This window comes from Gorilla gorilla, chromosome 14 (assembly GCF_029281585.2).
Source record: "Gorilla gorilla gorilla isolate KB3781 chromosome 14, NHGRI_mGorGor1-v2.1_pri, whole genome shotgun sequence".
Taxonomy (NCBI): domain Eukaryota; kingdom Metazoa; phylum Chordata; class Mammalia; order Primates; family Hominidae; genus Gorilla; species Gorilla gorilla.
In genome coordinates this window covers 65,623,035-65,648,346 of record NC_073238.2, presented here as the reverse complement: position 1 = coordinate 65,648,346, position 25,312 = coordinate 65,623,035, and the positions used below count along the sequence as shown (strand labels likewise).

Below are 25,312 nucleotides of genomic sequence, written 5' to 3'. Positions count from 1 at the left end.
CTCTGTCACCCAGGCTGGAGTGCAGTGGTGGGATCTCGGTTCACTGCAACCTCTGCCTCCCAGGTTCAAGCGATTCTCCTGCCTCAGCCTCCCAAGTAGTTGGGATTACAGGTGCCCACCACCATGCCCAGCTAATTTTTGTATTTTTAGTAGAGATGGGGTTTCACCATGTTGGCCAGGCTGGTCTCGAACTCCTGACCTCATGACCCGCCCACCTCAGCCTCCCAAAGTACTGAGATTACAAGTGTGAGCCACTGCACCTAGCCTTTTATTTTTCTTTAAGCCAATTAATTAGAGCTCTTTTATATATATTTAGTAATGAAACATTCTGTACCCAACACATAAATACATATAAAAATGTATTAGGCCTGCTGATGGAAGTACATTTTATAGATTCATCCCCCACTTTTTTTTAACAGACACTTCTGAGTGTCTAAACTACATTCTTCCTTAAAAACCCAAGAGTGTCCTCTGTTGCAGAACTGTTTTAGTCAAAAAATCAGGTGGAAACAGAATTCATTCAACTGAGAAAAAAAAACAAAAAAAAAAACTTTGGCTTAAAAAAAAAAGACAAGGTCTTAGGAGAGAAAAACAAAAAATCCCCCCAAAATACAAAGGCCTTTTAAATACAAACATGCATACACACACACACACACACACACACACACCTCTCCCTTCGATGTTAGCCTTTTAATTAAGCTGACTTTTAGCTATTGAGCTCCTTTAACCAAAAAAAAAAAAAAATTTTTTTAATCTTATTACCATATTTCAGCTAGGACAAAATGCTGCTAAACTAACAATAATCACACAAATTATGATTTCTGAGCGCTCTAAGTGTAAGCAGAAATGAACATGAGCTGGTTGTTAATGCTAACTTGAGTAGTTTAAAAAGAATTTGCAAGACAGAATCCCAAACCAGTTTTTTACCTAGTGATGGGTCTCAGCTGTAGAATGGTCTCTACCATCCTAGAAGCAGGAAAAAAACCTTCATCTTCCCTGTTGGAAGCAAGCTCAAACTCCATAAAGGAGTGACCTCCCTTCCATCGTCATGGAAGTAGGAAAACTTACTTTCCTGTTGGAAGCAAGTAAAACTCCAAAATAATAATAATAATAAGAGGAGTTTTACAGCAAAATAAACTTTAGATCTCAACCTAATTCTGGGAGAACAGGGATTCTCTGGAGGGGGTGCCCTCAGACCTCAGCAAATTGTCTTATTGGTTTGAGCCATAAAGTTAGCTCATGCTGGTACCAAGCATTGATAGGAGATTTGTCAAAGGTCAGGGGCATCTCCATTCAGAATCCCGCCATGGTTACCAAAATATGAACCCCGAAAATTCAAGACAGATCTCAGTTAACTTAGAAAGTTTATTTTGCCAAGGTTGAGGACGTGCTCGTGTCACAGCCTCAGGAAGTCCTGACGACATGTGCTGAAGGTGGTCAGGGCACAGCTTGGTTTTATACATTGAGGGAGACATGAGACATCAGTCAGTATATCAAAGAAGTACATTGGTTCGGTCTGGAAAGCCGGGACAACTTGAAGCAAACGCAGGAAGACTGGAAGCAGGGAGGGAGCTTCTAGGTCACAGATGGATGATACACAAATGGTTACATTCTTTTGAGTTTCTGATTAGTCTTTCCAAGGAGGCAAATCAGATATGCACCTATCTCAGTGAGCAGAGGAGTGACTTTGAATAGAATGGGAGGCAAGTTTGCCCTAAGCAGTTCCCAGCTTGAGTTTTCCTTCGTGATTTTGGGGGCCCAAGATATTTTCTTTCACACTTCTTACCAAAAAAGGGTCTCAATCCAGACCCCAAGAGAGGGTTCTTGGATCTCACACAAGAAAGAAATCAAGGTGAATCCATACAGTAAAGTGAAAGCAAGTTTATTAGGAAAGTAAAGGAATAACAAAATGGCAAGTCCATAGGCAGAGCAGCTCTGAGGGCTGCTGGTTGCTCATTTTTATGGTGATTTCTTCATTATATGGTAAATAAGGGGTGGATTATTCATGCCTCCCCTTTTTAGACCATATAGGATAACTTCTTGATGTTGCCATGGCATTTGTAAACTGTCATGGTGCTGGTGGGAGTGTAGCAGTGAGGACGACCAGAAGTCATTCTCGTCGCCATCTTGGTTTTGGTGGGTTTTAGCTGACCTCTTTGCTGCAAACTGTTTTATCAGCAAGGTCTTTGTGACCTGTATCTTGTGCCAACCTCCTATCTCATTCTGTGACTTAGAATGTCTCACTTCCTGGGAATGCAGCCCAGCAGGTCTCAGCCTCATTTTACCCAGCTCCTATTCAAGATGGAGTTGCTCTGGTCCAAATGCGTCTTGACAGTATAACACATTTTATACCTGTTGATTAGCAATTCCTCTTTTCCTCATCTCCCCAGCCCCTGGCAGCCATGATCCTATCCTTTGCTTCCATGAGTTTGACTATTTTATTTTTTTTGAGACAGAATCTCACTCATTGCCCAGGCTGGAGTACAGTGGCGTGATCTTGGCTGACTGCAACCTCCGCCTCCCAGGTTAAAGCAATTCTCCTGCCTCAGCCTCCTGACTAGCTGGGACTACAGGTGTGCGCCACTATGCCCAGCTAATTTGTGTTTTTAGTAGAGACGGGGTTTCGCCATGCTGGTCAGACTAGTCTCAAACTCCTGACCTCAAGCTACCCACCCACCTCGGCTTCCCAAAGTATCAGGATTACAGGTGTGAACTACTGCACCCGGCCGGAGTTTGACTATTTTAGCCACCTCATAGAAGGGAAATCATACAGTATTTGTCCTTCTGTGACTGGCTTATTTCTCTTAGCATAATGTTTTTCAGGTTCATCCACATTGTTGCATGTTGAATGATTTCCTTATGTATATATATTTGACATATATATGTGTATATATATTCATTATCCATTTATCTGCCAATGGACATTTAGGTTGTTTCCACATTTTGGCTGTGGTGAATAGTGCTGCAGGGAACAGGAGAGTGTGGAAATCTCTTCAGGATTCTGATTTCAATTCTTTTGGATAAATACCCAGAAGTAGCATTGCTGGATTGTATGGTTGTCCTATTTTTAATTTTTTGAGGAATCTCCATACTTTTTCCATAGGAGCTATACCATTTTGCATTTCCATCAACAGTATACAGGGTTCCATTTTCTCCACAACCTTGCCAACACCGATCATCTTTGTTTTTTCTTTTCTTTTTTTCTTTTTTTTTGATAAAAGCCATCCTGAGAGGTGTGAGGTGGTATCTCATTCTGGTTTTGATTTGTATTTTTCTGATGATTAGTGACATCTTTTCAGATACCCATTGGTCATATGCATGTCTTCTTTTGACTAATGTCTATTTAGGTTCTTTGCCCATTTTAAAATTAGGTTATTAGGTTTTTTTTGTTTTTGTTTTTGGCTATTGAGTTGTAAGAAATGAAGGATTTTAACCTACACGCAAATGTGCAGTACAAAATAACTGTAGTGTTCACAGAAAATTACAGGATTTCTAAAACTGTGAAGTCATAATATGCCACAGCAGTGGGTGCTGATAACAGGCCACAACTTTAAAGTTTGTAGTAGGCATCTTTCCATTTTGTAGGTGTAGCTCTATGAGTGAATCCTGGCATTTGGGGATCCTCTGCCCCTCCTCCTCGCCAGGGCCTGCCCTCAGCTCATGGACATTCTAGAAGAATGGGGGACAGAAAGTAGCATGGAAAGGAGGGCCCTGGAAGTGCTAGGGTGCTGAGGACAGCACTGATGACACAAACCCTCCTGCCTCTACACCATAGAACACCATGTAGCCACTTAGAAGCTGAAGAACGGTAGACAGTAATCTGAAATAAAGCACATCCATGGCACATTTGTAAGTAACAGAAGCCAGTTTCAAAACCAAACCCTGTGCATTGTGGGTCTTTTTGGAGAAGGCATATATACATATGCCAGAACACGAAATCGAGATGAAAAACCCATGAACCCACTGTGGGATGATGTGATTTTTAGTTTTCTGGCTTTCCTAAAACTTCCAGAGTTTTTACGATGGATACATACTACTTTTGTAATCAGATAAAAGTGTGTTATTTTAAAATGCTAATATGAAAGAAAGAGGAAAGGAGGCAGAAGGAAAAAGGGGAGGAAAGAGAAAGGGAAGGGCCCCCTTTCTGTTGTGCTTGGTTGGCTGGTTTCCATTTGTCCTGGGGCTCCAGAGAGTGGGAGACAAAAGGACTGAGAGGCAGGGAGTGGTGCTGGGTCTGGAGCCAGCGTGGGGACAGAGTGGGATATATGGAGTCCTCCAACAGCCCCTTCAGGGAGGGACAGCATAGACTGGGGCAGTCTGTACTCCCAGTGGCCTCATCACAGCCCTGTTCAAGAGTGACAGGACCTGGGAACCCACAGACAGATGCAGACTGTGACTTGGGAGTGACTGCTGGGCATCCCAGGGTTGCACAGACCCCACATCTCCGAGGCTGTACAGGGTTCAACTCCCTCGCTGATGATCTTCACCTTTGGTTATTAGTTATGAAGCATTGTCTAGAAATGTGTCATAGTGTGCAATTTTGGTTAATCTATATAAACATATGTACTGTTTCTCAATATAAATAATTTGCATAATTTGTTTAATTTCCACATGCACTCTCTTTAGTTTTCAGGATAACAAAGAGTTGCACAGACACATAGATCTGCGACACACACACAAACACACAAACACACACAGCTCTTCTTCCTTATGGGGCCAGGTACTTGACTTTTGCTACTCCCATTCCTCTCCTCTCCAGCTGTCACATCATGTCCCTGAGGGGTCACCTTGTCCCCAAGAAGCCCTCAAAGGAGAAGCAGGGACAGCAGAAACTGGACAGCAAGTTTTATGAGAGCTGGGCCACAGCCTTGCTCACATCTATATTCCCGGTGCCTGGCATCTTGGTGCTTGTTGAATCTTTGCTGATGAATGACCCAATGCATGAATGCATCCTCAGCACCTCTGGCTTCTCAGGGCCTTGCGCCAGGCTCCTGGGGGTCCTGGCCCTGGGTGGGTTACCCTCCTGGTGTCACTTTTTCCTTCTTCAGGGCTGGGGAAGAATTGTCTTTGTGTGCTCTTTTCTCACTAGGAGTGGTCCTCTTCCTTTGTGGATTCCAAACTCCAGGATGCCTAAGAATCATTTGGGGAGTTTGTCCCACACCCCGGCGAGCTCTGGGACCTGCTTTATAGTGAGGTGGCTCTGAAGTATACGGCCCCTCCCATGGGGGCTGCACTTTAGAGCTTAACTTTTTTTGACAGCACTTAGACGGGAGCTGTCCAAATCCTTCCCTGCCACGACTAAAAGACTCAGAATCTGATTTGCTCCATAGCCATTTGTTGAGCCTTACGGTTCTGTCTTGACAAAGACGAGTCAGAGTCACTGGGGTTCTCTGGAGGACTCAGCCAGCCTAGGTTTTAGATTCAAGTTGACCTGGGTTCACCTTGCTTCTTATTTTGGGGGTGGGTTGGGTGTTATCTGTGTCTTCCTACCAGTGGAACAAAACTCTAACATGCAGGGTGGTTGTGAGCATTACAGAGATAATCTAAGTGAAGTGCCTAGCACCGACCAGCTCAGCAACGGGAGCACAGTGTGGTGGGGCATGGGGTTGATCTCACAACCTGGGGTGTGGGGTCGCCCAGTGGGAGGCCTGGGGGAGACCAGAGGGTGGGCAAGGGGAAGTGGGAAGTTTGCGAATGGATGGGACTCTTAACTCTCACCCGTGACCTTGGCCCCTAGGGGTGGAGGTCACGCCCTGCAAATGCTAATCTCAGGTTTACCCTCATCAGGTGCTGGCCTGCTGGACTCTTCTGTCGCCTGTGTGACCAGTGCCCTGAATTACAGTCTCCAGTTTTCAATATACAAGTTGTTTCTATTTTTTTGGTTAGATCCTGACTGATACAGAGAGGAAATGCCACAGAATGAAAGAAGTGAGAGGAACTGCCTCTGACCAGGCCAGGGTAGGAGATGAAGGCAGATTGAAGGCAGACGCCTCTTGGAATCTTGCCAAGCCAGGGAGAGGGGAGGAATCTAGGAAGAAGAAAGAAGAAATTGTTGGGTTAAGGATCACTAGAGGAGTTTTCTTTTTCTTTTCTTTCTTTTTTTTGGGGGGGACAGGGTCTTGCTCTGTTGCCCAGGCTGGAGTGCAGTAGTGTGATCATAGCTCATTGCAGCCTTGGATTCCTGGGCTCAAGCAATCTTCTTGCTACAGTCTACTGAGTAGCTGGGACTACAGGCACCTGCCACCACGAATGGTCAATTAAAAAACATTAAAAAAAATAGATGGGATCTCTCTATGTTGCGCAGGCTGGTCTCAAACTCCTGGCCTCAAGCAATCCTCCCACATCCTCCCATCTAGGCCTCCCAAAGAACTGGGATTATAGGCGTGAGCCACTGTGCCCCACCAAGGGGGTGAGGAATTAAGCAAAGGCTCAGAGGTCTCTGGCTGCCCAGGGAGTATCAGATCCATCTTAGCACCTTCTCTCGTTCTCTCCACCTGGTCTCTCTCCAGGCTCCTGGCTGCTCTACTCAGCCTCAGTTGCAGCCGCAGCTGCACCGAGAGCCTCTTGTACCCTCACAGTTCCACTGCCAGGCTGAGCAGCTGTGGGCAGTCTGGTTCCTCCCTCCTCTGACAGCCACAGGTGCAGCTCCAGAGCAGGCCCTGAAAACTGGCTCCCAAGAGGCCTCCCGAGGGTTCAAGAGGTTGGGTGAGCTTTGCCCAGGGCAGGCAAGGGGTGGGAGAGGAGGGCAGCGCCTTCAGTGCTCTGAGGACTGCATGTGTACCTGGCATAGAGTCAGTCATTCACAAGGCCTAGGGCCTTTGGACTCTCAATCTTACCCCCCTGCGGCTGGTGGCTCCATCCAGGTCAGGAGAGAAGGCCGTGAGGTGTCACTGCAGGCAGACCAATCTCTGAGGCCATCAGACTTGTAACCTGATGTGCTGAAAGAGTTTCTTGTCCCCTTAAGGTGGCACCACAAAAGACCCCTTCCCTCTTTCTAGGTGGATTTGGGCCGGTTCATAAGAAAAGGGAGGCAAACACCCTAAGCAGTCACAGAAATTGCTCTGGGGTAGAGAATGTGCTCACATCCTCTCAGCTGGAGCTGGGCCCAGCAGGTTTTTGTTGCTGGTGATCAAATTAACCTCAGACAGGAGGAATTTCCTGCCTTGCTTGTTTGTTTAATAAAAGAACAAGAATTGGAAAATAGTTAAGTTGGAGAAATGAGTATATGTTCATTCTTGCCTATTAACCATCATAAATCCCAAAGGATTTAGAGTTTGTAGGAAGATCACTGACTCTACACTCTGTAACGGCCCCTTTGCTGAGAGGTGTCTGTCCACAGCAGTTGAGTATCAGATGGGATGGTGGCTCCCCAAACCCCACCAAAACAGCTTGGTGTTAAGGCAAAGCCAAGTTCATTACATACCCCAGTAAAGGGGATTCTGAGACTGAGGAGTGCCTCAGAAAAGAGGGCAAATGTGGTGGTGGTCATTGAATGTGTTGAACCCTGAGTGAGTGAGTTTTTGATGTGGGGGTGGATTAGAATTGGGAAAGTTTGGGACATATTAGGGTCAGGGGACACAGGGAGGTGAGGATTTGGGCTAGATTGCTGCTATTTTTGGTCCTTAGAAGGCAGGTAAATGGACTAGATTTTCAGGAAATTCTGCAAAGAAACCATAAATTACCTACAAGCTCACCTTCCCAAGGGAGTTTCTGGGAGCAGTGGTGTTGGTGGATGGTGGGTGGAAGGACCATGGTGTGAGCGTGTACAGGATGCTGCAGGTGTGTGGATGCCTGCTCTCCTGAGGGCTGGTGTAGAGGACCCCAGGAAGGCTTCCCTGGCTTTTGTCCCCTGTCCTCAAGATAGCTTCTGTCGTTTGTAAAACTCCATGTTGCTCAGCACGAGCCCTTTGGAGTCAGTTTCCAGATGTCTGGTATCACAGAGCCCCCTCTTCTGTCTCATTTTTCTCTTGGACACACGGTGGCACAGAGTTCGAGATGCAGGAGGCAAAAGATTGACAGCCACTGGGGAGGCCCATGTGCATCAGACCTCAGTGCACACAGAACAGTGTTCAGACCAAGGGAAGGCACCCGGGCACCCACACCTTTCCTGGGGCCCATTGGGGCTGTGCTGCAGGCCAGGCTGACCCAGCCCCAGGGCTCCCAGAGTGTTTCTGAAATTGCCGACTTTAATTAAAAAATATATATTTAATAAATAAAAAAATTAAAAATAGTACATGCTCAGTAGAGAAAATTTCTTTTTATAGTTTTTAAAATTGTGATAAAATATATATAACTAAAATTCACAATTTTAATCATCTTTAGGTGTAAAATGAGTGGCATTAAGTACATTCACAATGTTGTGCAAACATCACTTCACAATGTTGTGCAAACATCACTTCCCACCTCTAGAACTTCCCCATTCCCTCAAACAGAAACTCTATGCCTATTAAATAGCAACTCCCCGTCCTCCCCTCTCCCAGCTCTTGGTAACCACATTCTATTTCCTTTCTCTATGAATCTGACTACTCTAGGTGTTACTGGAAAGGGGTACCAATCCAGATCTCAAGAGAGGGTTCTTGGATCTTGTGCAAGAAAGAATTCACGGTGAGTCCGTATAGTAAAGTGAAAGTAAGTTTATTAAGAAAGTAGAGGAATAAAGGAATGGCTACTCCACAGACAGAGCAGCCCCGAAGGCTGCTGGTTGCCCATTTTTATGGTTATTTCTTGATTGTATGCCAAACAAGGGGTGGATTATTCATGCCTCCCCTTTGTAGACCATATAGTATAACTTCCTGATGTTGCCATGGCAGTTGTAAACTGTCATGGCGCTGGTGGGGGTGTAGCAGTGAGGACGACCAGTGGTCACTCTCATCATCATCTTGGTTTTGGTTTGGGTTTTAGCCGGCTTCTTTACTGCAAGCTGTTTTATCAGCAAGGTCTTTATGACCTGTATCTTGTGCCAATCTCCTATCTCATCCTGTGACTTAAAACGCCTTAACCTCCTGGGAACGTGGCCCAGCAGGTCTCAGCGTGATTTTACCCAGCCCCTATTCAAGATGGAGTTGCTCTAGTTCAGATGCCTCTGACATTTTCCCTGCTTTTTCAATAACAAAAACCCTTAATCCTAAGGGTTGCAGAGGGATGAAGATCCATCATTTTCTGTTACTTCTTTGGGCTGAATAGGGGCGATGATATTCCCAAGTCTCTTGTGTTCAGGATAGAGAGGAGCTTAGAAAGCATCAGTATGTTGAGGGACACTCATAACTCTGAGTTCCAACAAAAGGTGATATCCAGAAGATGAATAAGTGTTTAATTTAAGAAAACATTCGGTAAGCTTATCCTGCTTTTTTTTTTTCTTTGAGACGGAGTCTCTCTCTGTCACCAGGCTGGATTGCAGTGGCGCGATCCTGGCTCACTGCAACCTCTGACTCCCCAGTTCAAGTGATTCTCCTGCCTCAGCCTCCTGAGTAGCTAGGATTACGCCACCACGTCAAGCTAATTTTTGTATTTTTAGTAGAGCTGGGGTTTCACGATATTGGCCAGGATAGTCTCGATCTCCTGACCTTGTGATCTTCCCGCCTCGGCCTCCCAAAGTGCTGGGATTACAGGCGTGAGCCACCGCGCCCGGCCGCTTATCCTGCATTTCTACACAAAGAGTACAACAATATATTCCACAACAGTAAAGCAAAATAAGCAAAATTATCTCAAGTTAACTAAATTAGAAGGCTTTCCATGAACTGGGCAACTATTGGAACCAAGCTGATATGGGGTTGCTAGATGATTCCAATACATGCTCAGGATTAGAATATTGATCCAGATTTTTATATTACCCATCCCTCTTGTTTCTTCTAAGCAGCAGCCAGAGATCACTGGTTGCTTCATAGGAATAAGCAGGGCTAGTCTAAATTACAGGAAAAAAACTCAAAAATAACGATGAGACTAAAGTTTAATAACAAATGTACCATAGTTCTTGAAACATAATTTTTCTCTCTCTAGTTTCCCATTTTTCACTAAAGACAAATCATGGTAAGACTGATTTGGTTTATTATACTTGGCTTGATTATTTGTATAAAGTGCAGCAAGAATAATTATTTTTCACATAAGCTCTTTTTAAATTGGCTTTGATGGAACTCTGTTCCATAAGAAGGAATCTTAGATAAGACTTTTTTAGAGCCGAGCCATGGATTTGTACCCTCAAATACCTATGAGTTGAGTAACTTCCTCTCCTCTTGAGGTTCCCAGATAACTTGGGGCTCTTAGGCCTTTTCCCAGATAACTTGGTGGGGTCCTAGGCCTGTTAGAAAGTGACATTCTTTACTTACCACAGGTCAGGAAACCTGTACAGGGACTGTGTAGACAAGGCGTGAGGCCAGTTTTCCCAAGGGGCTTTTATTGGATCTATAAGTCAAGTTTAATTCCTTAAAGGAAAACACACCATTCCAGTCAAAGCCTTGGTAAAAATAACCAGTTTTTCCAATTGTGTCCTATTGCAAAAGAAACAGATTCTTATTGCACTATGTTGCCTTAAGATACTCACAAATAGTTTCCAAATTCTGGAGGAATCAGGTAGAGAGAAACAAATATGCTCCAAATTTTGTTCACAGGAGTATAATTTACTTAATTGTCAAAAGCTGTAAATAGCTTAAGTTTCCTTGACTTTGAAAAACAAAACAAAGGATCAGCACGGTTTTAAGCGAAAGTCAAAAAAGATTACTTCAATGTTTAATTTACAGAAAAACTGAATGCTCCTTTAGCTTTAGCTAATATGTTGGCACATGGAATTTCTTTTACAATTAATTGTTCACAAACCTTCTACAACTTGTTCAAACCTTTGGCTTTATCCTAACTCAAAACAACACTTTAACCCTTTAATCTAGGCAAAAAAAATCCACATTTCCTTGACTGTTTATATATATATATATATATATATTTTTTTTTTTTTTTACCAAAAACACATTTCACTTTCCTTACATGCCTTACACATAGAACTGTTTCTTTAGTAGTCTTAACTACATGTTACAATGTTAACTCTTAGTGACTTTTACTTTTGGTGAAAACCTTGGTAAGTTCAGGGGTTTAATTATGTACTAGTGTGGAGCCTAGGACCCAGTCAGAAGTGCAGATAAGGTCTGATTCTTTCCATTGTCTAATTCCATGTGTCCCGGGCCTTACCAAGCTGTACATTTAAGAGTCATAGTGGTGTTTTTTTGAAGCATTTAGGAGGTCTAATCACCTTTAAATTGTACATTTCTTGCATAAATCCCCTTTATAAATTCTTTTACAATGTACACAGACCATCTACAACCTGCTTGGACTTTCTGACTTGTCCTAAACATCCCTCTTTTTAAACAACCAGTCATTTTACTTTAGGACAAGAATTTACCATACAAAATCCTTTCTTATATAAAATCTCTTTTCTTTATAACCTTCTTTGCATAGATAGGGGGCACGCTAATTTCACATGTTCCCAGGCCTTATCTAGAATCTAATGCTCCAAAATAAATTGAACAATTTTCAAAAGTCAAAGAAGCAGTTTATGACCTTAAAGCATTTAGCAAACTTAATATCTGACCTGCATAATTTAGACCAAATGTCTTTGTTTTACCAATAATCTTTAAAGCTGTTTTTATTTCCCAAAGATTACTAAAGTCATGTGAACTAAAAGGCATTACACTTTTTACTTTTCTGAAAAAATATTTTATTTAAGCACTTATTTTTAAACCAATTAATCAAAGCTCTTTCATATCACACACACAACACATACAAATACACAGACATTCAGCAGGTAAAGGACTCATTCCATAAGCCAGGAATTGAACCCTGAACCCGGGCTGCCATTGTGAAAAGAGAAAGCAAGGCCACATGGTTCCCAAGGACATAGAAGACAGGAGGGAAACCCCATCCAGTTTATTTTTTTCATGCATCTGCAGCAAAGTTTATAACTGACCAGTTTGCTAGGCCATCTTGAAGAGTAGGCTTATGGGTTCTAAGGCCATGTTCTATCCTAAGGTACCCCTCTTTATGACAGAACAATACAGAAAGACACACAAAGCACACCAGATTCACTACAGCTTAAGACTAGGCTCACAAATCCTTTTTTCTATTAACCAAAACTTTATAGAGGAGATAAACAATGATTTTTGTCGTGCGTTCAACTGGTTTGCACAGAGAAAGAAAGGAAAGGGAAGGGAGAAAAGCATTGTCTGTGGCAGGGTGGGGAAGGCGAGGCACTCAGGGAAGCCAGAGAAAGACATGCCCATTGTGGCTGACACTGAATCAGAATTTCAGGTGATCCCTTGTCAGTCATGAAGGGATCTTCAGGCGGTCCCTTGTCGGTCATGAAGGGATCTTTTCCAGCCATCCCATCAGCTCTCAAGTTTCCTTTTTTAGGGAGGAAAAAGCCCCCTAAGTCCCATGATCCTGTACATGCCTAATTCTGTCACCGGCAGCTGCCAGCATGAGGTATTGCTCCTCATACTTGAGGGCATTAGCTGCAGGGGTCTGCCTGCAGACCCTGACCCAAATGACAGATGAATAAAACGTACACTGACACACAGATATTCTGTTTTGCCAGTCCAGCTGAGTGTCTGACTGCCTACACAGCAAGAGAGGTTTGTCACTGCGGCTGGCCCTGAGCAGCTCACACTCCAGGCATTTATTTGGTATACAATTAACAACAGAAGCTTTGAGTAAAGACACTTGCGGATAATTAACATGGTTAAGAGAGTAGTTCTAGGAATGATTAAAGCTCAGGTACCCCAGTCTAAAGTAAATACCATTAGGGGGCAGTATGCCTGGTCGACATCCACCTGAGAGGGTCATCTAGCTCAAAGGTTAGTTAATGGAGGTAGGGTAAACAGACTTAACTGGGGAAGCCTCTATTGTCCCTAGTATTTACCCTATGACCTAATGCTCCAAAGTAAGAACTGGCTGCCTTCAGTCTCTTCAATTATTCCAAGCTATGTAACCTTTCGGCCTTCCAAAAGGTTTGTGACTATTTCCTATAATTTTCCCTAATATTTCCCTTTAATATTTCTTCCACCATCCTGAGTGAATCACAACATCAGCAAAGAGTGCAAGGCAGATTAATCCAAAGAGAATAGCAGTTAACATCCCATAGTGCCAAATCTGTTCTTAGCCGAGAGGGACTTTACTGAGAGGGGCCTCTAACCCCCTAAATCTTAGGAAGGACTCTAACCTTCCTATGCTGAGTCTCAAACCCAAGTTCAGTCAAGCGTCCTTGCCTTTTATTGAGTGGGGCCTTTAGCCCACTCTGTCTTAGGAGAGACTTTAACTCCCCTAAGTTGGGCCTGTAACCCAATCCCATCCTTTACCCAGGTATATGCACCCCACTTACCCAAAGTTGGCCCATCAGTGCTGCCGTCTATTTCCTTGAGGTTGGGGTTCTCCTCAGTGTCATCCCTTGCATGGTGCAACAGAAAGATATTACTGGAATGCAGTCTCAATCCAGATCCCAAGAGAAGGTTCTTGGATCTCGCACAAGAGAGAATTCAGGGCAAGTCATAGAGTAAAGTGAATGCAAGCTTCTTAAGAAAGTAAAGAAAGGAGGAATGGCTACTCCATAGGCAGAGCAGCCCCAAGGGCTGCTAGTTGCCCATTTTTATGGTTATTTCTTGATGATATGCTAAACAAGGGGTGGATTATTCATGCCTCCCCTTTTTAGACCATAACTTCCTGACATTGCCATGGCATTTGTAAACTCTCATGGTGCTGATGGGAGTGTAGCAGTGAGGACGACCAGAGGTGATTCTTGTTGCCATCTTGGTGTTGGTAGGTTTTGGCTGGCTTCTTTACTGCAAGCTGTTTTATCAGCAAGGTCTTTATGACCTGTATCTTGTGCCGACCTCCTATCTCATCCTGTGACTTAGAATGACTAACTCTCTGGGAATGCAGCCCATTAGGTCTCAGCCTCATTTTACCCAACCCCTATTCAAGATGGAGTTGCTCTGGTTCATACATCTCTGACAGGTACCTAGAATGAGTGGAATAATACAGCATTTGTTCTTTTGTGCCTGGCTCATTTCACTTAATGTAATGTTTTCAATACGTATAGTTTTTTAAAAATGTAAATTTTATACTATATTGTCTTATAGGCATATAAATTGTTTAAATTATTAACATATTTCAAAATTTGAGGAAGTAATATATTGGACACCCAAGACCCCCACCACCTAGATTTCATGGAAGGTAACACTTTGCAGTGTTTGCCTCATAATTATTTTCACAAAGTTTTCAGAGTCAGGTTCCACTGACTAATAAGCCAGTCTTCCTTGTGGTTCACACACAGAGAAGCAGGGTAGTAGAGAGGATAAAAAGGGACCCTGAGCTGCCTGCCTGAACTCAAATCCAGCTTCCCTACTAGCTGTGTGGCTATGGACAAGTTACACAATCTTTCTGTGAATCCATTTCCCTTCTGAAAAATGGGGATGGTCATACTAATATCTACCTCCTCGTTGCTATCATCAGGATTGAGTGAGTCAGTAAATTGCCTAGACTGAGGCTGGTTGTTATTCCTTCTTGGTTGTTATTCCTTCAAGATGTGGCTACAACTTCTCTGTGGCCCTTTCCATTTCTTCCGCCTTGTCTTGTATTTTTTTATTTTTATTTTTTTAAGACACAGTCTTGCTCTGTGGTCCAGGCTGGAGTGCAGTGGTGTGATCACAGCTCACTGTAGCCTTGTCCTCCCTGGCTCAAGCGATCCTCCTGCCTGAGCTTCCTGAGTAGCTGGGACTATAGGCGCCTGCCACCACGCCCAGCTCTTTTTGTATTTCTTTTCTGTAGAGAAGGGTTTCATCATGTTACACAGGCTAGTCTTGAACTCCTTGGCTCAAAGAATCCACCTGCCTTGGCATCCCAGAGTGCTGGGATTATAAGCGTGAGCCACTGCACCAGGCCCTTCTCTCATCTTTTAAAACTCCTCAGACACCTGGCCCTTGACCACTATTGAATTCTTCATTTGTCAGAAATAATCAGGTGTGGCATTGGCCTTGGTCCATCAAAAAGAACTGGCAACCATCTCCCCAAGTCTTGGGCAGGAACCCCTCTTGGTAATTCACTCCCATCGTCCCTGGCCCTCAGTCCTTGGGTAGCCACTTCCCAGCCCAGGACAACGCAGGCAGCACTCTCAGAAGTTATTTTGGACCTGGTGAGGGGCTTCCTTTTTGCCTGGCACCTTCCATTTGTAAATACATCACTGTTTGCAAATAAAGCATCACAGAACCCTGGGTGCATGTGGACAATTTAACAAATGGAGCTGAAGGTAATGCTTTTTAAATTTGTAGGTAAATTCTGGAATGTTTTAACTTCAAGGAAATAATTTTAATATGCCCTCCTGCGTCTCTGTCTCATCCCCAGCTCATTAAAGATAGAGTTTTGCCTGAATGTAACTAATTTTAAATGTTATTCTTAATAGAATAGGTGCTTTATAATCCTATTAAATGGCAGTCAACAGATTAGAGGGAAATGCTTATTTTACTTCAGTGTCAAAACAAATACACCTCAATGCATTTCATTGGCACTGCTGTTCATATAAAATGCTAATTATAAATAATTTCATATTAAAGACAAAAACTAAGGCAAGTGGCACCAGTTTTGGCATATGGTAGGTGCTCAATGCATGTTAAACAAAATAGTGGCAATGCCTTTGCCACAACTTTTAAGATGTGAATATACATCCACCCGGCCACACACGTAGGCACACAGGCACATGAAATTTGCATACATTCACTAATTCTGACAGGCTTCCTCTCCATCTTAGTGCACCTGTTATTGTAATGGCGTGGATTGTCCTTGCTTTGCTATTCACACGGAGCAGGACCAGGGCTGATCCTGCAGACGTGCTGCCCCCTGGTGGATTTGAGAAGACTCGCATGGTCAGCCAAATGAGAGAAAACAGTCACCAACCATATTAAGAGCTCAGTTAGCTGTTGTCATTGCATTTATTTAATGACCTGATAGATGAAGAGAAAACTGTGAAGGAGACAGAGAAGGAACAGTCCAAGGAAAACCCTCACAGAGCCCAGGGCAGTGATGAGCACAGAGTAGCTCCCAGCAAATATTTGCTGATTGATTAAAAGGATAAGCCTAGGTGCTGTAGATGTTGATTCGTAGACACTGGGGGGTGGAGCTTGGTGCTGGCATCCACAGTGACCTGAGTGATTCTTCACAAGCACTGAGAATCACGCTGAGTCTTGAATTTTTTTAATATTCACTTTCAGCAATTGATTAATCCACCCAGCACTGTTAGAGAGGTGTGTGGCTTCTCCCCATCGGCTTTCTGAGTTACAGCATTGAAAGGGCCAGCCATTTTCCACTCAAACGGAGTTTAAAAGTGTAGGGATAAAATATACATTCTCGACAAGCACAATCTATGTCCTAAAATCCTCAACTGAACCAGGCACCAATATTTGATGTGAAGTAGCAGTTTCACTCAAGTTCCTTCCAAGAAGAAGAAAATAACATGCTTTGCTGAAAGGGGCAAACTAGGGAGCTGAGAATTTAGTGGGAAGATAATGCAATTATAGGTCAGGATAGACACGTTTGCCAATCTTCCTGCAAACCTTGAAAGATTTACGACCTATAGCTATACCTGTTCCTAATTTACTTGTCACAGATAAGACTGGCACCTTTGCCCAGCAGAGAGGCTGTTAATGAATGGAGAGGCAAGGCAGGCTGCTAGCAGGTACTGTACCTTTAGAGCTCTGAAACGACCTTTAGGCCCTTTTTCCAGCTAAGACTTGAGAAGAAAAACACTAGTAAACCTTACATAGAGGGCTTGCTTACACAGTAAATGTAACAAGTTTCTTTGATGTGTGACCAAAAGGAAAAAAAAATTCATTTAACCCTCAGAAAAAATAAAGGAAGACCCTGCATTAAAGCCACTCTGTGTGTTATGGGGACAATGAGGTTTAATTTGAGAATTAGGGTTTGTATGAAGGAACAAGAGCCGGGGGAGTGAAACCAGCTGGAAGGTCATGGAAGCAGCTGGAAGGTCAGACTGAATACCTAAGTGGGTGGTTCTCTAACATTTGCCAGGAAACTGCTGCGAAAATTTTCAAGAAACTCTGGAAAACCTCCTACCAAACCTGGTGCTTGATAAGAAGCCTAGATGCCACTGTGAACCTTGCGTCTGCTGCGGCCCCCATGACCTGAGGAGGATTGCCTCTCTTCACTGTCTTCCAAAGCTTAGGCAAGTTTCTCTCACTGGAAAATTGAACTCAACCTGTAAAAGGCAGGAGATTCCAGGAAAGGAAGATTCAGTGAGAAGCAGATGAAAGTGATGAAAAGCTGACAACTAACAACGTAGCACAACCTGAAAGCACCTAAATTCCTACATTTACCTCCTCGTTATGTAACTGCCCAATGGATTCACCTTGTCCGCAGCCTAGACAACCGATTTATCAAGACAGGGGAATTGGAATAGAGAGATAGTAATTCACACAGAGCTGGCTGTGCAGGAGACCTGAGTTTTATTATTACTCAACTCAGTCTCCCCGGAAACTTGGGGATCAGGGTTTTTAAGGATAATTTGGTGGGTCGGCCAGTGAATCTGGAGTGCTGATTGGTTGGCCCGGGGATGAAATTGTAGGGAGTCGAAGCTGTTCTCTTATACTGAGTCAGTTCCTGGGTGGGGCCACAGAACTGGTTGGCAGGTTCAGGTGGGGTTATTCAGTTGTTAGAAATGCAAAAACTGGAAAAGACATCTCAAAAGGTGGATCCTAGGTTCACAATAGTGATGTTACCTTCAAGAGTAAGTGGGGGAGTTGCAAATCTTATAACCTCCGGAATAATGGCTGGTAATATTTAGAATTCCAGCCCCTCTTATTCTAACTTGGTGGCTGGTAGCTTTTCATTTGTTTTACAGGGACAGTTTAGCTTTAAACTATAAACTAAATTCCTTCCGAAGGCTAGTTCAGACTACGCCCAGGGATGAACAAGGACTGTTCAGAGGTTAGAAGCAAGATGGGCTCAGTTAAGTCAGATATCTTTCACTGTCATCATTTTCTCAGTTATAGTTTTGCAAAGGCAGTTTCCATTATGTGGGACAAATTATTCATTCATGCGCTCAATAAATAGTAAGTACTTGAGGTGTGTCAGGAATTGGGTTAGGTGATAGAGGCAGATTTAACTATGTAGAAGAATTTATTCCTGCCCCATGTGAGCTGACATTGAACTAAAAGGGAGAAATGGTTTGAATACACAAACCGTGATGATGCACAGGCATTTTTAGGGCTGTTCACAAATATTCTGGCTCTCCTCCAGGCACATGCTAAGATTGTACTTCCCCACCTGCTTTGAAATTTGAAGAGACCATATGACTTGCTTTGGTCCACAAAGTGTGAGCAGAAGTGATGTGTGTAATTTGCATTTGGAAGGTTTAGGAATGATCCATGATTCACCATGCTGTCTTCCCCCTGCCATGATCAATCTGTTGAGATGAAGCTTGGGTCAGCCTTAGTCCCAAGAGGCTAAGCAGAGCCCCCAGCTGACCTGCAATAGATATGCAATATGATTGAGAAAGAAATCTGTGTAATAAGCCAATAAGAGTTTGGAGTTATTTGTTGTCACAGCAAAAGTAGCCCATCCTGACCGACCTGTAACAAGAGTGAGAACCATGAGCAGTGCTAGGGTCCCTGGGGGACGGGAGGATCTTTTTTCAGATTGCCTTGTACATTGGTTAATCATTCACCACGTGTGGTTTTGGCTTAGCTTGCTCTCTGGATAAGATCAAAGAAAACAGATTAGCTAGGGAGATACAGCAGTGGGCAAAACAGACCACAAGTATCAATCCATCTTTCTAATGCTATCAGAACATCTCCTTTCTCGCCCATTGTTTTCAGCATGCACTGCCCCCGCCTCTTGGTTTGACTTTAGATGACGGTGAAGTGATCACCACAAGATTGGTGAGGATAGAATAACAGTGGGTGTTTTAAAAATTGTTTCTAACATGATATTCAGAAACAAGAACAGAACTGAAGAAAAGAAATAATCAGAATAGAGATCCACAAGGCCCTGAGGATTTACCATCCAATTTTAAGACTGGTCACAGGTTATTTCAGGGGAATTGATAAGGCTCTAGCTTGGTCTATCAGTCAAATCTACTTGTAGTGGGCAGGAATTCAAGCACAAAACAGCTGAGCTAGCACTTTATAACAAGATGACGGTTTAAAAAAATTTTTTTAAGCTTATAAGTGCTTTCTTTACTTTTTCTTTCTTTTCCTTTCTTTTCCTTTTTTTCTTTCTTTTTTTTTTTTTTCTTTTTGGAACAGTTCTTGCTCTGTCGCCCAGGCTGGAGTGCAGTGGCGCAATCTTGGTTTACTGCAACCTCCGCCTCCTGAGTTCAAGCAATTCTCCTGCTTCAGCCTCCTGAGTAGCTGGATTACAGGCATGCACCATGATACCTGGCTAGTTTTTGTGTTTTTGGTAGAGACAGGGTTTCACCATGTTGGCCAGGGTGGTCTCAAACTCCTGACCTCAAGTGATCCACCTGCCTCGGCCTCCCAAAGTGCTGGGATTACAGGCGTGAGCCACTGTGCGCAGCCCAATGCTATCTTTTCTAATCATATATTCTGGTCATATATATTTCTGATATATATTCTTTATATATGTAAATATATATTTTCAGCATTTACATTATACCGTATTTACTATTTGTATATTTTCAACCTTCCTTTTTCTCTTAATATACTAAAAATATTTGTGTATTTAAATATTCTTTTTCTACATGACTTCAAAACAACACATTTGTGTACTTAAAAACAATACATGAAATATTTATTATACAGACACATAAAAGGGAATGTATTGTATATACTTTTTTACATTGGACTTTTTCCACTTATTACATTGTGAATATCTTTTTACATTATTAATTATTGCTCTAAGACATCTTTTTTAGTAACTGCTGTGTTCCATTATACAAGTGTAATTTATTTAGCTAATTCTCAGCTGTAGAAAATTTATGAGGCCAGATGCGGTGGCTCACGCCCGTAATTCCAGCACTTTGGGAGGCCGAGGCGGGTGGATCACAAGGTCAGGAGTTTGAAACCAGCCTGGCCAACATGGTGAAACCCCATCTCTACTAAAAATACAAAAAATTAGCCAGGCGTGGTGGCACTTGCCTGTAATCCCAGCTACTCGAGAGCTTGAGGCAGGAGAATCACTTGAACCCGGGAGGTGGAGGTTGCAGTGAGCCGAGACCACGCCACTGCACTCCAGCCTGGGCAGCAGAGTGAGACTCTGTCTCAAAAAAAAAAAAAAAGAAAATTTTTTTCAGGCTAGAGTAGTAGAAGTGGAATAGCCAAATCAAAGTGAATGCACAATTTTAAGGATTTTGATATGTATTTCCAAAATACCCCATACAAAAGTTATTCCAATAGATGCTGTCACTAACAGCATATTAAAATAACTTTTCCCTGAAACTTTCCCCACCCTTGCAACCCCAGGTATCATTTTTCTCAAGGTCTGGTCTAACAAGTATTAAATGTGGTTTGGTTTTAATTTAAATGTCTTTGGTCGCCACTGAGGTATGCAGTTTGGAATATTTCCACACTTCCCGTGGCACCGTTCTAGGTCTCTGGGCTCTGATCTGCTTGGTGAATCCTTCGCAGTGTTCCTCAGCACAGTTCCGCGCCCTTCTGAGTGCAGGAGGGCAACTCTATCCTGCTCTCAACCCTGGGCTCAGCTACCAACCACTACAGCTTGTGTGGCTGGAGAACCCTTAAAACCCAACCACCAGGGGGCAGAAGAGGGCAGGGTTTATTATGACGGGCATTTATTTGTTTATTGAGACGGAGTCTCGCTCAGTCGCCCAGACTGGAGTGCAGTGGTGTGATCTCAGCTCACTGCAACCTCTGCCTCCCAGGTTCAAGAGATTCTCATGCCTCAGCCTCTCGAGTAGCTGGGATTACAGGCACGTGTCACCATGCTTGGCTAATTTTGGTATTTTTAGTAGAGACAGGGTTTCACCATGTTGGCCAGGCTGGTCTTTAACTCCTGACCTCAAGTGATGCACCTGCCTCAGCCTCCCAAAGTGCTGAGATTACAGGTGTGAGCCACCTCGCCTATGACGGGCATTTTACTGAAGAAGAAACCAAAGGCTTTCCCAAAGTCACACAGCAATGATTGACAGAACCGAAAATAGAACCCAGGTCTTCTAACTCCACATCTGGTGCCTTTTCAGGACTTCTGAAGTTAGAGACAAATAAAGAAGGTGGGAAGTGGTGGAAACAGTCTCAAGGCATTTCTCCTTTGACAAATATTCAGATAACCATTTTTTGTGATCATAAAAACGTTGAATCTCATTTAACACGTATTTATAAAGCTCCTACTACATATCTAGAAGGGCAATGTGGATACAGCAGGGAGCAAGAGCATTCACAATTCCTGCCCCGGTGGAGCTTCTCATAATGCGGCAAGGATACCCGCTTCCAGTGACACAGCTTCTGCGTTCACATCTTGGCTCTATCACACAATAGATATAGGAGGCCGGGCACATCACTTAAAAAGGTCCACTTCTAAATGTCCCCATCTCTGTGGTGGGGACAATAATCATACCTGATAGGCAAAGTTATAGGATTCAGTGAGATGACACATGTAAAAGCCCAGCACACGTAGTCAGTGCTTGCAGATATTAACCATGATTATTACTGTAATTCTCAAGTGGAACCTCTACAGATGAAACCATTTACATTATTAGTAACAATGGCAACTATTATTGAGTGACCATTTATTGAGTGCCTATAAATCAGCGCGGACTTCAATACTTTCCTAAACTTCCTTGATGGTAATAATCCTCTGGGATGCTTTCTTTTTTTTTAAAAGGAAAAATTCCCAGATTCTCCGATCTCTTTGAGTCGGGAGTTCCTCTAGAGGGCCTTGGGAATCTATTTGTTTTTAAATTTATCATTTTAGCCATTTTTAAGTGTACAATTTAGTGGCGTTAAGTACATTCACACTGTGCAGCCACCACCATCCGCCTCCAGAACTCTTTTCATCTTCCCAAACTGAAACTCTGTCCAGATCAAGCACTAACTTCCCATTTTCTCCTCTCCTCTGCCCTTGGCAACCACCATTCTTTCTGTCTCTATGAATTTCATTACTCTGGGCACCTCATATAAGGGAAATCATACAGTATTTGTCTTTTTGTGTCTGTCTTGTTTCACTTCGCATCATGTCTTCAAGGCTTATCCATGTTGTAGGGTGTGTCAGAATTTCCTTCCCTTTTAAGGCTGGGTGCTATTTCATGGCAGGTATAGACCACATTTGGTTATCTGTGCATCTGTTGATGGGCATTTGGGTTGCTTCCACCTCTTGGCGATTTCCCCTCTCACTCTGTATGCCATGGCAGCAGGAAAGCATTCAATGCTTTTCTGGCTCTGCTAGAGACAAGCTGATCAGACAAACGAGGACTCTTTTTGAGCCATTTGCACCCACTGATATCACCTGTGAATTCACCAGGTTTAGTGAAGGTTACTAAATTCCAAACAAACACTCTGTTCCCAGTGCACCCAGGTGTTATTGACTGAACCAGTTCTGAAACCTCTCATTTCCTCTTGATGACTTGAGGATCTGCAGCTCACTCCATGCTTGCAGCCACAGGGTGTGCCATACACCTGGGGATACTGTACACCTGGGCATACTGTACACCCGGGCATACTGTACACGTGGGCATGCCATACGCCTGGGCACACCATACACCAGGGCATGCCGTACGCCTGAGCACACTGTACACCTGGGCATACTGTACTCTTGGGCATGCCGTACACCTGGGCACACTATACACCAGGGCATGCTGTATGCCTGGGCACACCATAACACCAGGGCATGCCATACGCCTGGGCACACAGTACACCTGGGCATACTGTACCCTTGGGCATGCCATACACCTAGGCATGCTGTATTCCTGGGCATACTATACCCCTGGGCATACTGTATGCCCAAGCATGCAAATAAGGCCAGGTTGGCTGTGTCACTAGCACCCTAGGCTACAAGATCATCTATTTGGGGTGCTATTCATAATTATGCCATATACAAGTAGTAGACAAACTGGATGTATGGTCACTCTATGTGCAGGGATTGTTTCACCTAAATATGTTCTGAGTTCTTGCTGCTGCCTGAAGAAGAGTCACCACTTCTCATCAATGAAAGCAGATAGCCGAGGCTGCCTGTGTAAAAAAACCACCACCTTGAATGCCCCCATCAGGGCAGCTTCACTCTCTGCCCCAGTGTTGACTGACTCCTGATTCTAGGGAAGACTCACTGAGGCTAATCCAACAGCAAATGCCTGGTGGCCCAACACTTGGAGCCCCACAAAGCAATCAGTGTCCTTCCATCGATTGAGGAGGTGAAGACGTGAGGAAGCGTGAGGTAGGAGGCCTGTCGTGCCCCTCTCCAGGTGTCTTCTGGAGGACTGTTGTGGAGGAGGCAGCCAGACCAGTTCCCTGTCGGGATAAATAGGAAGACTTTGATCTTGTGAAAAGCTAGAAAGTTGTTTTTCCCTCGATGTCACTACTCAAGGTCCAGATGAAGAAAATGTCTTCTTCATCTTATTTCCCTTCTCCTTCCTAACTCCACAAATGAAACTGAGCCATCTATCAGAGATTGTTGGTTGCCTCCCCCTGACCCCAGAGCTGCTATAGCAACAGAAGTTGGAACTGGACACAAGATCATGCCACAAAAGACCACATTTCTTAGCTCCCCATGCAGCTCTGGGTACCTTGTGAGTAGATTCTGGTCAATGGGAGGTGATTACAAGTGAAAGGAATGTGCAAAGCCTTTTCCTTCCCATTTTTCTATTGGCTGAAACAAGGATACTTTCTTCTGAGCCACTTTTGACCATGCAGGCAAGAGCAACCTACTTAGGGAGTGAGGGAGCAATGACATGGAAAGAGCCTGGGTCCCTGAGTGTTCACATGGAGCAGAGACATCTCCCCTGGATTAGCTTCCTCTGCACTGTTACACAAGAGAAAAATAAATATGTATATTCCTATTTCAGTTATGGAAGCCAAACTGATACTCTTAATATGATAGCCTTAAATTAGAGAAAAAAGAAAAAAATAGGAGGGGAGAGGAAGGTCTGGGAAGAGTGGTAAGTAGGAGGTAGGTGCAGGAGAATGTGAAAAAAATACTGGACTGCAGATATTTTATTTACTCCAACCCCAAAAGTACCATCAGTCTCAGCCTTCTACCTTGGGTTTGGAAATTCACACTCAATTTTTCTGTTGATTGTCATGTAAATGTTTGATAAGGAAGCATAAGCATTCATGAGAAGACTATATCTTTTTTCTAAAAGTTCCAATAAAATGCTGCAGTATATCACTTTAAAATGATTAAAGATAAGGCTCAGTCCCTGAATTTGTCTTTCGAAAGTATTATATAATCCACTCCTAATTATTCACTTTCCTTTTACATTTTTGGAAAATGAGACCTATTTCTACAATGATTTATGAAACTCAATTTTGGGCACTATAATCTATTTTGCTATTAGTCTTTGCTGAATACATTTAGAAAAATAAACTGACTAGGATATATAGTATTCTCAAAGCTGACTACAAATAATTTGGAGCTTATTCTTAGAAAAATCTGTTCACTGGCTGCTGTCCAATGATGTCCTCCCCACTTCCACCTGGATGGGCATCTTAGCTTCCTAAGGAAATGTGGCAGTCTACTATATCTGTGGCCCCAATGAGCCATTCTTCTAGTACTCACACCCTTGTGTAGTCCCCTCCCCTTAATCTGAGTTGGTCTTGTGATTTGACTAAATCAATAGAATTGGGCAGGAAAACCAGGGTGCTAGTTCCCAGTTTCAGCCTGAAGGCTTGGCCGTGTCCACCTTTGAACTGTTAGATGCCCTGAGCAGCCATTTAAGTATTCCAGCCACCTCACTGGAGAGACCATGTGGAGAGGGAGAGGCTCCCCATTTGTGCCTAGACCCAGACAACCCACCACTGAATGCAGCCACATAAGTGCCACTGGCACATCCAACAGAAGCCCAGCTAAATTGCAGATTTGTGAGCAAATATAATGATCATTACTTTAAGCCAGGGAAGTCTTGGGATGGTTTGTACATAGTAATAGATAAACAAATAATTAGCCTTTCTTGAATCACATGGAGCTCCTACTTAAGTTTCCTAAATGGAATTTTCTCACAGTTCCATTTGCCACATCATCTTCTGTTCTAAGTTTTTAACCAGCCAGGGTCACCATATACTGTTGTGTGGGTTGTACACTGTACCCGGGCACCTGCCAAGGGAGCCAGTGGGGACTGCTTACCTGGCCTTCACCTGGAGAG

General features: G+C 43.5%; 1 protein-coding gene across 5 annotated transcripts in view; it reads left to right on the top strand.

Moving 5' to 3' along the window:
• The window catches only part of C14H13orf42 (chromosome 14 C13orf42 homolog), a 123,610-nt gene that overhangs the window by 63,643 nt on the left and 34,655 nt on the right, over positions 1 to 25,312 (top strand). For 2 of the 5 annotated variants that reach the window (XM_055359889.2, XM_055359888.2), the window contains one exon: positions 8,532 to 8,604. The exons of the other annotated variants lie outside the window; for them this stretch is intronic. The gene's annotated coding sequence lies outside the window, so the exon portion shown is untranslated. The remainder of the gene's footprint in view (positions 1 to 8,531; positions 8,605 to 25,312) is intronic. 5 annotated transcript variants of the gene reach the window in all.